Source organism: Peromyscus eremicus, chromosome 6, assembly GCF_949786415.1.
Source record: "Peromyscus eremicus chromosome 6, PerEre_H2_v1, whole genome shotgun sequence".
NCBI classification, from domain to species: Eukaryota; Metazoa; Chordata; class Mammalia; order Rodentia; family Cricetidae; genus Peromyscus; species Peromyscus eremicus.
The window spans coordinates 94,964,530-94,976,808 of record NC_081421.1 but is presented as its reverse complement, the minus strand read 5'-3'; the positions used below and the strand labels follow the sequence as shown (position 1 = coordinate 94,976,808).

General features: G+C 44.6%; 1 protein-coding gene across 4 annotated transcripts in view; it reads right to left on the bottom strand.

Annotated features, from left to right (window-relative positions):
• Sec24d (SEC24 homolog D, COPII coat complex component) overlaps positions 1-12,279 on the bottom strand; it is a 98,349-nt gene that overhangs the window by 45,730 nt on the left and 40,340 nt on the right. The gene's annotated exons all lie outside the window — the stretch shown is intronic.

The window sequence follows — 12,279 nt, the reverse complement described above, 5'->3', positions numbered from 1 at the left end:
TACTATCAAAACCCTCCACTGGGACTCACTAAGAAACTCTTAATGGGCATTCGCCAGGACAGTGAGAATTCTCCCCAGACGATAACTGAATTCAAGGATTATGACACAGTCCACCACACTCAAAGATTCATTTAAATTTGTATATCATTTACAAACAAAAATTACACTTGTAAGCACATATCAACACCTGCATGTTGAAATCAATGTGTAGATGCATGATTACCCGTATGTGTGTGAAAAGAGAATACATAAAATGTAACAATGTAAATATTTCATTAAGCTTATGTTAATATGTCCCTGATGCTTATAGCATGCATCCTGCTAAGCTGTACACACTCCAAATAAAATAACAAGACAGCTGTTTTAAGGGTCTAGTGTGTATGGCACCATGTTGTTCATGTAGTTTACAAATGACTTCTTTTAAAATAAAACTATATGGCCTGGGGAGATGGCTCAGAGGTTGATAGCACGTTGCTCTTACGGAGGACCCAGGTTCAATTCCTAGTACCACCATGGTTATTCACAACCATCCATAACTCCATTTCCAGGAGATTTGATGCCCTCTTTTGACCTCCATGGGCACCAAGCACATTCGTGGTACATATACATACATGTAGGCAAAACATTCACACACAAAATAAAATGAATACATTTAATAAAAAATTTTGAAAAATGAAACTATTTGAAAAATATGCAAGAATGGCCACTTATTTAGGGCTAGAGACTGATTACATCTTTTTGTTACTTCATTAAATGACAAAGCTTCATAGTACCCTGGTCATGCCTGACAGAACTGGGAAAAACCACGTGACTCACATGCATCTTTCTCATCAACATAACATAGAAAACCAGACTAAAAGCAAAGAGGCCCAGCGTTAGGACTCTGATTGTTCTTAATGCTCCCAGCTTTTGTGATAAAGCCACAAAGACCCTCCTTGCTTTTATAAACCTGTTTAAAAGAGAACATTTTCAGCAATGTCTGAGAACTGTGGAGCTGTTCATTTCAATTAAAAATTTTAAAGATAAACTTATAAATAAAGGAGATACTTTTATGGAGGCTGGAAGAGCAGGGGGTCATCAGGTGAGGTCAGAGGTCATCAGGTGGGGTGAGAAACCATCAGGTGGGGTGAGAAGCCATCAGGTGGGGTGAGAAGCCATCAGGTGGGGTGAGGGACCATCAGGTGGGGTGAGGGACCATCAGGTGGGGGTGAAGGATCATCAGGTGGGGTGAGGGGTCATCAGGGGCGGTGAAGGGTCATCAGGTGGGGTGAGGGGTCATCAGGTGGGGGTGAGGGACCATCAGGTGGGGTGAGGGACCATCAGGGGTGGTGAGGGAACATCAGGTGGGGTGAAGGGTCATCAGGGGTGGTGAGGGGCCATCAGGGGTGGTGAGGGATCGTCAGGTGGGGTGAGGGACCATCTGCTGGGGTGAGGGACCATTAGAGGTGGTGAGGGATCATCAGGGGCAGTGAGGGACCATCAGGGGCAGTGAGGGACCATCAGGCCGTTTTCTCCCAAAGGTTTAGGAAACCCAGTCCTGAGGTTTGCCTTTGTCAGATGGTCCAAGTGAAAACCGACCCACTGCTGGGGGTTCAGAAATGAGCTGTGAGGTCCCAGAACAGTGGAAGAGGAGGAAAGGGGAGGGGAGGGGGAGCTGTTGAGACAAGGATTAATGTGCGCATGTAGAGACATGTTCTTGGCACAGATGGCTGGGGAAATGTAACTGCCATTGTTTCTATCCAGAACAACTTTATCTCTGTAAAAAGCACTTAGCACATGAAAAACTGTCTTTAAAGGGAGGGTTAGAGCTGGATAGTATGAAATGTACTTGGGTTTCTCAAGGCAAACTTCTTAGTTACTGCAAAATGTTCTCATAATAATGACCTAGAGGACAGAAAATCTACCTTCCAGAAGACTTTAATATGGTTATGAATTAGTGGTTAAAAGTTGAGAGGCATTTTTAAGCATCTAAGGATTTGCTTCAAACCTGCACATGGATGTACAGAGTGATGTTTTTATATATACCTTTCGTTTGAAAGACACAAACTGGCCTCAGTTTACTCTTTTCAGCTAGTAGTAATAAAACATGCTCTAGGGACCAGAGTGAGCAGGGAGATGCAGGCACCGAACAGAAAGACCTAGGACTAGAGACTCAGGAGAGTGAGAGCTGAAGACAGAGCAGACACACTGGTCAGGCCACTGCTTCTGGATGCTTCTGTTTACCCCGAGACCAGACGCTGCTTTCTGAAGCTAAACAAGGAGAAATTCTGCAGTTAGCCTTCACTGTGGCCAAACTCTACTCTTTCATCCTTTTGTTTTCAGAGACTTCAAAGACTACAACCAATTCCCTGAAATTCTTTAGAAACAAATACGACACAATTATTTGCTAGACAAGCCAGCAGGAATGGAAGGTAATTTGCCTTTATTTTCAGTATTATATTTGCCCAAACGTCTGGGAACTATCACCAACCACCATGCAAGCATTCCAGTCCTGGCAGATTCAAACTCACAGAACTAAGCATGGATGTCTAGCAATAAACTGCAGTCAAGTCAAGACTATATCTTGGCTATTAAGAACACTTACGTTTTCCTGTGTTCGCTCCTTTGGAAAGCAGATGGTGATAAGAAAGAAAGGTCTTCAGACAACCAGGGTGGCAGTAAAGAATGTTAAAAGCTTTTTAACTGTTTATGTTTTTTTTCCAGGGGCGACGGGGCAAGGATTTTTAAACGGCAGTGTATTGTTTAATCTCTCAGGCTGTGTTGAAAACCATCAGGATTTACTCTCTTTCCATACGTCCACTTATCTGCTGCACAGTAATGTGCATGCGCTCAGAGAGGGTTAAGCTGCCTTTTCTTCTCTGTTTCATTGTAGTGAATATACATTTGTAAGTGAAATTCCTTCTTCTGCAGAACTGGCTAAAGTTGCTCACTTTCCTTACCAAGGGCACTCACCGGGGTCACACCTGCCCCCCGAGTTTCTTCCAAGTGTGCTTTCATCTTTGACCTCTAGCACACACCTGTTCACTCTTCTCTTTTTTCCTGACTATTCTTAGTTCTGCTACCATGCGTGAGTTTATCACCATATAAGTCACGGGGACACTGAAGATGGGCAAGGACAAAGATGATTTTGAATCTCCTATCTTTGGGTTATCAAGGATATGACAAATAGCATATTGATACCATTTTTCATTAAAATGTTTTAAGTGAACAAAATGTATCTTTTTGTGTAAGTAAAATTACCATTCAGAGTTGGTCAAAGGGGTCCTATAGACCATGCAAACATCATAGGCTACTGCCACGTCTATTGGTCACTCTCCACAATATAATGGTTAGGCCCTATTGCTAAAGATACCAGTACCAAATATGCAGAATCAAACTGGTGCCTTACTAGAAGTTTCATAGACCAGAGTTCATATGAGTAGAGTTCGTAGTGCTGAGTGGTATCCTCTGCAAGCTACTTGAAGAGAAAGATAATCATTGATATCAGCCAGCTACAAACTCTTATGACCTACATCAGTGACCTGCACACAAGATACAGCAGGGTAAGAGCGGCACAAATGTTAAGGGAGTAACCAACCACTTTTGGATTTAAGGCCCATTCCATTCCCTGGAACCCATACCCGACACTGAAAGTGGCCAGGAACCTGACAACAGACAGGTCATGAGCCTAGGGGAAAACCTACTATATAATTGTGCTAAGGAAACACAGCAATAGGATGACTCCTAATAGCATACTGCTATACCCATAGATCAGAACATCGCTCGGCCCTCATCAGAGAGGCTTCCTCATGCAGTAGATGGGCATTAACACAGAGACTCACAACTGGACAATGTGTAAAGAGTGAGAGACTTTGGAGCGCTCAGCCCATCCCCCAAAATGTGGTGTCTTCATCCACCTCTCCCCTCAAAGCTCAAGGGTCTACGTGGAAAAGGAGGGGGACAGATTGGAAGAGCCAAAGCTTTTTGGGTTTGTTTTTTAGACATAACAGAGCTGACGCACGTATGAACTCACAGAGACTGTGAGAGCATACACAGGACCTGCACGGGTTCAAAACAGACCAAATCCCAGAGAAGGAGAAGGGAACATGAAACCTCACCCCTAACCGAGAAGCTGTTTGCAGCTGACATTTGCTGGTAAACGGGAAAATCAGTTTTCTCCAGTTGAGTGTCATTCATACTGACAATCACATTCCAGGGCAGGCTCCATGCCCAGGGATAGCAGGCCAACACAAAATAGATCATATTTTTTTTTTTTTTTTGGTTTATCTTGAAGACACTACTTTCGGGGGTTTTTGTTTCTTTGATTTTGTATTGTTGGTTTTTATTTGTTTGTGTTGATTTTGGCTTTTTAATGTTCTGGACATTTTTAAGGGGGAAAGAACATGAAGTTGGCTGGGTAAGGGAACTGGAGAGTATCTGGGGGAGGGGGAAATTGTAATAAAAATATATTATGTGAAAAAGAAAATTTTAAGTAAAAAATACCACTCAGCATTAACATGCAGTCATTGATTTAAACACAATAACGTTTGATTATTTTTCTACATTAAAGAAGAGGTGTTCCAGTATCAGTCAACATCTCTTTGACATCACCAATGCAGTCTTGTCAGTTTAATGACCAGCGAGTTTCATTCTCAGGCAACTGTGACAGTCTTGCCTTGGGTTCTGAGTCACTGTGGTGAGTCTTAGTGGGCCCATACACATGGAACGGACAGTAGGGAAACATGCACATGTGTGCGTTAAAAGGCCAGGGCACACACAGAAAGGACACATCACCGAGCAACACTAACAAGAGCTATTTTTAGCTTAGAAAGGACATGGGAAACCAATCACAGATTATACCTTCAAAGCAAAATCAGTTGGTCAAGAGAATGAACCCCTGTGTAGGAAAGCCCAGCAAAATTTTCTACGATCTTTAGGCTGTGGGTTTTTGTTTGGGCTTGCACAGTGCTGTGAACACTGTGCGTGCAAAGCCCAGAACAAGGGCAGGCGCTTGTGATCCGGCAGGAGGAGGGCTGTGGGAGGGGGATCCGAAGTCCAAGGCAAGCCATGCTTACACAGATCATGTCTCAACAAAATAAAACTCCAGACACTTAAGTTTTGCTGTAGATTTTTCTATTCTAGGGCAGCGAGGAGTTACAAGTCAAAACTGTAAAGTTGTTTTTATAGAGTATGTCCAGTAGGTGGCACTGTGAGACTGAAATTGAAAACAAAGCTCTGGGGTCATGCCCAAGATAACAGTTACAAGCACTTGTGTAATTTTAGAAACAGCCAGACTTACAGCAGCTAGGACTTCATAAAATTAATAAACAAAGTTTATTAAAACTTACCAACAGCTTAAAACTGTTCTAAAACAAATTAATAAAAGACAGGCTTATATATATATATTTCGTAGACATTTTATAGACATTAAAGCAATTACCAGATTTACTGAAGTAATAGGAAATACTGTGTTTTAAATGTTGCTAATATTTTGCCAACTTCTCCTTCACTCTACATAGGAAAGCAGAAATACTGTTGGGACTGACAGGCAGCCAGCCACTGGCACAGCAGGAGACATCAAAGTCGCCTAAAAGCCAAGGCCATCAGGAAGCCAGCACTCCCACGGCGGCTCCCACCTCCTGCTCTGTACCCTGGCAATCAAGGGACTGAGTGACAGCTGAGCAGAGGAGCCCAGTGCTGAGTCACAGCTCTGGGCAGCACTGTGATGGAGAGGAGATGCAGCCACCGCCAAGAGGAAAGCGCAGTAAGGATGCTGATGCTGGGATGAGGCCCAGCGGCCACGCCTAGGATTAGTCATGCCCTGCCTCCAGCATCCAGGACACCGGGGTGAGTGCGTGCCGCCTGTCTCTTCTCACGTCTTGCATTTGCCTCACTTAGACACTTCCTTTACTTTTAAATTTTTAATTAAAACATAATTACATCATCTCTCCCCTCCCCTTTCCTCCCACCAAGCCCTCCTGGGTCTCCTGAGTCTTCCAGTCCCTCCCAAATCCCCCCTCATTCCTCCTCAAATTTATGGCCTCTTTCTTGTTATTATTATTTCTATGTGTATTTCTATATATACACACAACACACACATCTATGTGCACACATAAATATAGAGCTACAAACTACTGAGACCATTTAGTTTTGTTTATATGAATAAAAAATTGGACCCTTTGGTATTGGATAACCAAGTAGGAGACTCATCTCTGGGGAAAAAAAAATAATTCTCTCTCAAAAATGAGAGGGAAATAACATCCACAGTGTTGTTGGAACACTCTGGCTGCCTAAAGAAGACCTGAACAATGACACCACCAATAAATAATAAGCTAACGTGGAAGGGGGAAACTGCACCAGCCCCACCCCCTAGGGGCTTGTCTTCTTTTTAGCACCAGTGTTCATGTGAACAGCCCCCCACACACACACATTTGGGTTCTCTTACTCCCCTCCCCCACCTCCAGTCACCTTTCCCTCTTTTTTAGTATTTATTCTTTGGACAAAATTGACATGCTCTGGTCTGGGAAGAGTGTGTAATCCTGAGACCCAGTGTTGTTAGTCTCCACCCCAGAAAGCGGGTGCGCACTCTCCGGCTCCTCCAGTTCCTGCACAGTTCAGTGAATGACTCTGCGACATCTTAGCCTGGCAACCTGGGTTTCAGGTTTCCTTCTTCCCACTGAACTGCTGGCCTGCCAGTGACGTCATGAACCCCTGCCACTAGGAGGGTGAGTTCGGCACTGGCTGGCACAATCTTTAAAAATCTCCAAATGGAGCTTCCTGGCTGGTCACCGAGTCCCGATCACAGGCTTCACTGTGCTCCGGCCTGTGACAGCATCTTCGGAAACCATCTCAGAGTCAGTCGGTGCTCCTGGCTCAGGAGCACATGGTCACATGATCTGAAGCCAATGGGCTTTTCTCTGGGTACTGCTCTGTAACAACGTCCACACTGGCCTTGAGGTTCTCCCAAGGAGGAGTCACTGAAGAGAAGCGTTCTGGGTGACCCTCTGGCACATGGGGCCCTTGCCACAGCTGAGCCTGAGGATGACTGCATGCTGGCCTTCATGGACAGGGGACAGCCCTGTCATCAGGCCAGCCTGAAGTCCCGGAGGCAGTCCCAAGCTCTGTTTCTCAGCCCCTGCCTCCTGCAGTCTCCAAACACATAGTGACTTGCCTGCCTGAAGAGTATTTTTCTGAGTGCTATTAAATATCACACCATGTATCTTCTATGTACAATTCAAAGATCACATTTATATTTTTAAGAATTTTTGTAGTTGGCTCTACTTCATTTTATATTTCCAGAAAATTATCTTTTTGAAAGTTTGGATGATTTTACATTTTCCCCCTCAACAGCGCTGCTACAGAGAAGCTGTCTTCCACACTGAATGAAAAAAAGAAATAAAAAGGAAAGGACATGACTGCTCCTAGGTATGGTGGAGGAGCAAGTTTATTATAGATAAAAGGGAGAGCATAGCCAGAGGCAGAGGCATCTGGGAGAGTCCAGAGTGGTCATGACCCTGAGCCATGGGGGAGCAGGGAGAGCAGCTGCCGACCAAGAGGGGCAGCCTGGGCCAAGAGGGGCAGCCTGGGCCAAGAGGGGCAGCCTGGGCCAAGAGACTGGCCAAGAGAGTAGAGGAAGGAGCCAGGTAACAAGAATGGTTGGATTATATAGGGAAGGGCAGCCCAGTCCTAGGGCAGGGTAGGGGGTGGGGCATGCCAGCCAGGAGGGCTCCGTAACAGGTAGAGACCGAGGGATGCTGGGAGAATCTGGCAGCCAACGTCCGCTTTGATGAGTTAATGGGCACCTCAGCCACTTGTCCAGGGTTTGAGACCTAGCCCATGTGACCCAGTGAAAGAGAAGAAACAGAATAAGGAAACATAGATGGTTCCAAAGAGAGATGGAGTGGAAGAGCCTACACACACACACACACACACACACACACACACACACACACACACACACACACGACAGACAGACAGTTGAACAGTGTGGAGAGACAAGAGCGCAAAATACCACAAGAAAATGGTCATGCCAAGTCCAGTTCCAGCCACTTGGATCTCTGACAGTGAGGGAAGCGGACGTCTCATCCAAAAGGTCAGGGAGCGTGGGGATAAGAAACAGGCAGTCCTACCCACTGGGCTAATCCCACGGCTCTCATGGCCTCAGCTCTCATGGCCTCGACTCCAGTTGTGGGTCTTGCTGGGACAATGAATTCTATGATGAGACAGGTCTCCAGCTCAGAGGGCCATGGCCAGGTGCCATTTTGAAAGCCAATCCCTTGTTTAAAATTGAGCTACCCAGGATGGCCCTGGGAACAGAGAAACATCACAAGTACCTGAATTCAACAGCCACAGGCAGGATACAAGCCCCATAGGACATGCATGGTAGAAAGTGGAGGTCCAGGTGCTAACAAGCTGAAAAGCACAGGTAGCAGGCTTGGCCCCAGCAGCGAAGCATATGGCGAAAGGGATTCCTGCCCTCAGTGCCCGGGAGCAGACCTCATCAACTGGGAGTAAGTCTCAAGTCTGATAACCCCCATCCTCAGATCTGTAGGTAGAGCCTGTTACTTGGAGTGGAGCTCTGCTGCAGCGTGAGAACTCAGAAGCCCCAGCAGCTTCATCCATGTCCAGGGCATCCCACCAGCAGGGAGAAAATGGTGGGCTTTCAAAGCGTGGAAACAGATTAGCCTCTACAGACCTCAATGCTATATAAGCCTGAACATGCTCAGTTCATCCTCAGATAGGCATCAATAACCACACCGTGTGACTCCTCTCCAGAATGGCCACATCTGTTTTAAAGTAAACACAGCTGAGGCCATCCTATCCAGCCCTCAAATGTCAGGTGGGCCTTTTGATGGGAAGGTCACATCGGATTAAGACTATGAAAGTAGCTGCCTCTGGTAACTCAGCTACTATACCTTCAAAGGGGAAAGTAAGTATCTGCACCCGGCCTGGAGAGATGGCTCAGTGGTTAAGAATCTGCAGTGCAGCTCTTACAGAGTTCAGTTCCCAGCACCACATCAGGCAGCTTACACACCATCACCTGTAACTCCAGCTACAGGCATCTAATTCTTCCGGATTCTGCAGGCATTACACTCACATGCACAAATCCGTATGCAGACATGCACAGATGCACATAATTAAAATAAACAGTCTTAGAAATGACTATCAGCACAGTTGGAGGCAGTATCAAGTTGCCTGAAAGGCAGCACCGGTATAGGACTGCACTATAAAAGATAATATTCCTGAGACTAAAAAATGCTCTGCCTGGACTGAGTTAGGCAGACAGCAGAGTGATGCATTTGCAAAGATCAGCATCGTTCTTCTTGCTGGAACAGATGTTAGAAACTTCTGAGGATGCTCTGCACAATGAATTCGATGCACAAGAGTTCTGCTGTTCAATGCCAGTCCCTTCCGCTTCTCATAAACCTTGACCCTATGTAGCTGCACTTTTATTTCTAAAGGAGAACCGTATCTTAGAGTTCAAATGCAGGCCACTTGCAAAAGACATGCTTAATTGCTCCACACACACTACTCCAGGAACACTGGGAGCTTATCTTAGACTTAAATCCCTTTGAATCAATCAAGTGTGTTTCTTCCCTAATAGGGTACATGGTAGCCTTCTCCTCCTCAAATAGAAGTTGGAAGGATTGAAATAATAAATTCAAAGCTGAACCACCTTTGGGTCTGTAAGAATTACCGGTGTGTGTGTGGGGGGGAGGAGTTCCCTTCATTCGTCTCTTTCCAGTCATGAAAACATCTCCAAACAACTTCCTTCTGTGCAGGGACTCAGGTGGTGGCATTGTGTCAGGCCAGCCTAGCTGAGCACCCATCCAGTTTAATCTAAAGCCCGATCCCAGAAGCTGCCATGTCCCTCGGCTGCTTTCTTCTCTCTTCCTCCACAGTGTTTGACAATCTGGGGTCTTACCTCCAGCGTTAGAACAGACTCTCCTCCGGGGCACACCCCTTGTCTGCTCTTCACTAGCACATCCTACATGCCCAGAACACCACCCAGCCCAAACTGCAAGAGCAGCAACTATTCATTGAATTGAATCAGTGGCTAGTCTGAAATCCCATTTTGAAATAAGATGATAATCAATCCATTATCCATCACAAAAATGGACACTGCTTATAAACTACCAATCAAATGACAATGTTTACTGTGTGGATCATGGTATTTATGATCATTGAAATATTGCTATAATTGAAGATGTGATTATATAATTATGAATCTTATTTTATAAAGGAGCATAGCAAATCAAATCACCATCTTTTCCACAATTACATCTATGAAAAATAATACATGTATTTGAAACTTTTTCTCAAACTTTTTTGAAAGTTTTTTGATGGGAGGTGTAGAGGAGAATGGCGGGGTGGGGATTTGGAAAGTTCTACTGAGGTGGTAATTAATCTGAAATCTAAAAGATGAATAAAATGGCAGGCAAGATGGCTCAATGGGTAGAGGCACTTACCCCCGAGCCTGAACCCTCTGTCCAATCCTTGTAACACACAGAAACAGGAGAACAGCTTCCAGTCCCCAAGCTGATGTCTGACCAACACACCCCTGCACACCCCGCCTCTCTAAGTAAGTGGGTGTCCATGTCGTCCCCCCACCCCCCACCATTAACTTGAATATCAGCCTGCAGGTGCTAGGGAGCTCACTTTAAGGTGGCTTGTCTCCGAACCCCAGCTCCCATCAGAGAAGCTGGTCTCTAGTCGAGCCTCAGGCTGTAGACAGGGCACCCCAGGCCACCAGACTGTAAAACTATAAAACTTACTTTCCCTGTACATTAAACTACAGCAAGATGTTTTCCTTTAATACTTATTACCCTGAGGTCATTCTTCATCTAACAAAAATAAAAAGATTTTAGAGAATAGCTTTGTGATTGAGAAAATTAGCTTGGTGCGTTTTGTTTCTAAACTATAACAAAGTGCTGTGGGATGTCTTTCTGTACGCTGTGAATATGTGCTGCTCTGACTGGTTGATAAATAAAGCCGTTTGGCCTATGGCAAGTCAGGTTATAGCTAGGAAGGAAACTGAAGAGAGAGAGACAGGAAGAAGAAAGGCAGAGGCGGAGACACCAGCGCTGCCAGGAGAAACAAGATGTGAAAATACCAGTAAGCCACGGCCACATGGCAACTTATAGATTAACAGAAATGGGTCAAGTTATAAGAGCTAGCTAGCAAGAAGCCTGCCAGAGGCCATGCAATTGGTAATTAATATTAAGCCTCTGAATGATTATTTTATAAGCGGCTGTGGGACCTTGGGGTCCGGGCGGGACCAGAGAAACCTTCCGGCTACAACAAACAGAATTCAAACACACTTTGCCCTGACAAATGTGAATTCACCACAGTCTGCTGCAGCATGATAGCATAGCTCTGTAAAGGGTATGGCCACATTCTTCAGCTGCCAGACTTGTTCACAGAGTCACAAGAGTGACCCACACCACTGAGGGATTAAGATTTAGTTTCAAAGTAACTTTATATAATAAAGGTCCCCTAATGTTTCATCCACTGCTCTTATTTCTATTTTAGTATGTACACTTTGCTTTCCAAGTTTTTCCTTTGGTTAATATATTCAAAATATTACAGGAAAGCTTTGGTCCATATTATAGCACACATCTTAATAGGTAATTAGGGCTTTTGAAACACCTGTTCAAAAATAAGTTTAATTGTAAGTCTCCTTTTAAATTCTGAGGCCACGATATTTTGTGGTAGTTTCATTTTAGAGCATAGATACATGTAAAAGTAGCTGCGTATTTGCTCATGTGAACTTCTAATAACACACGAAGTATATAGACATATGGTGGTGCACAGTGGATACTCAACAGAGACAGGAGAAGTGACAGGCAGCCCTGCCTTCTAGTCCTGCAGTCTGTAAGGGACAGACTGCTTCCGCCCAGAAGTGGAGGCCAAGGTTTCAACAGTAAAGCCCAGCAGAGGCCTGTAATCGCCTCCTGGTTCCTCGCCTGGTTTTCTGTCCCTTGGTTGCCATACACTACAGTTTGAGGAATGGAGTCAATTTTCACTGGTTCCCTAAATGTCTGAAGGTTCTTCATAACTGTCTTAGTGTCTGTCCTTTCTGGGTAGTCTGTCTTGTTAATAAGAGAGAACGAGCTAAGTTAGTTCTTGCGAATGTGGATGAGCTTATTGAAAATACATCAGTGGATTCCAAAATGATTTTTTATTAACCACAGAGTTTATGGAAAGGTAAATAAAGCTATAAATAGTATCTATAGCCATTTACAAGTACAAAACAAAATGTCCAATATATGACACAAACTTACACTTCATTAGCATCAA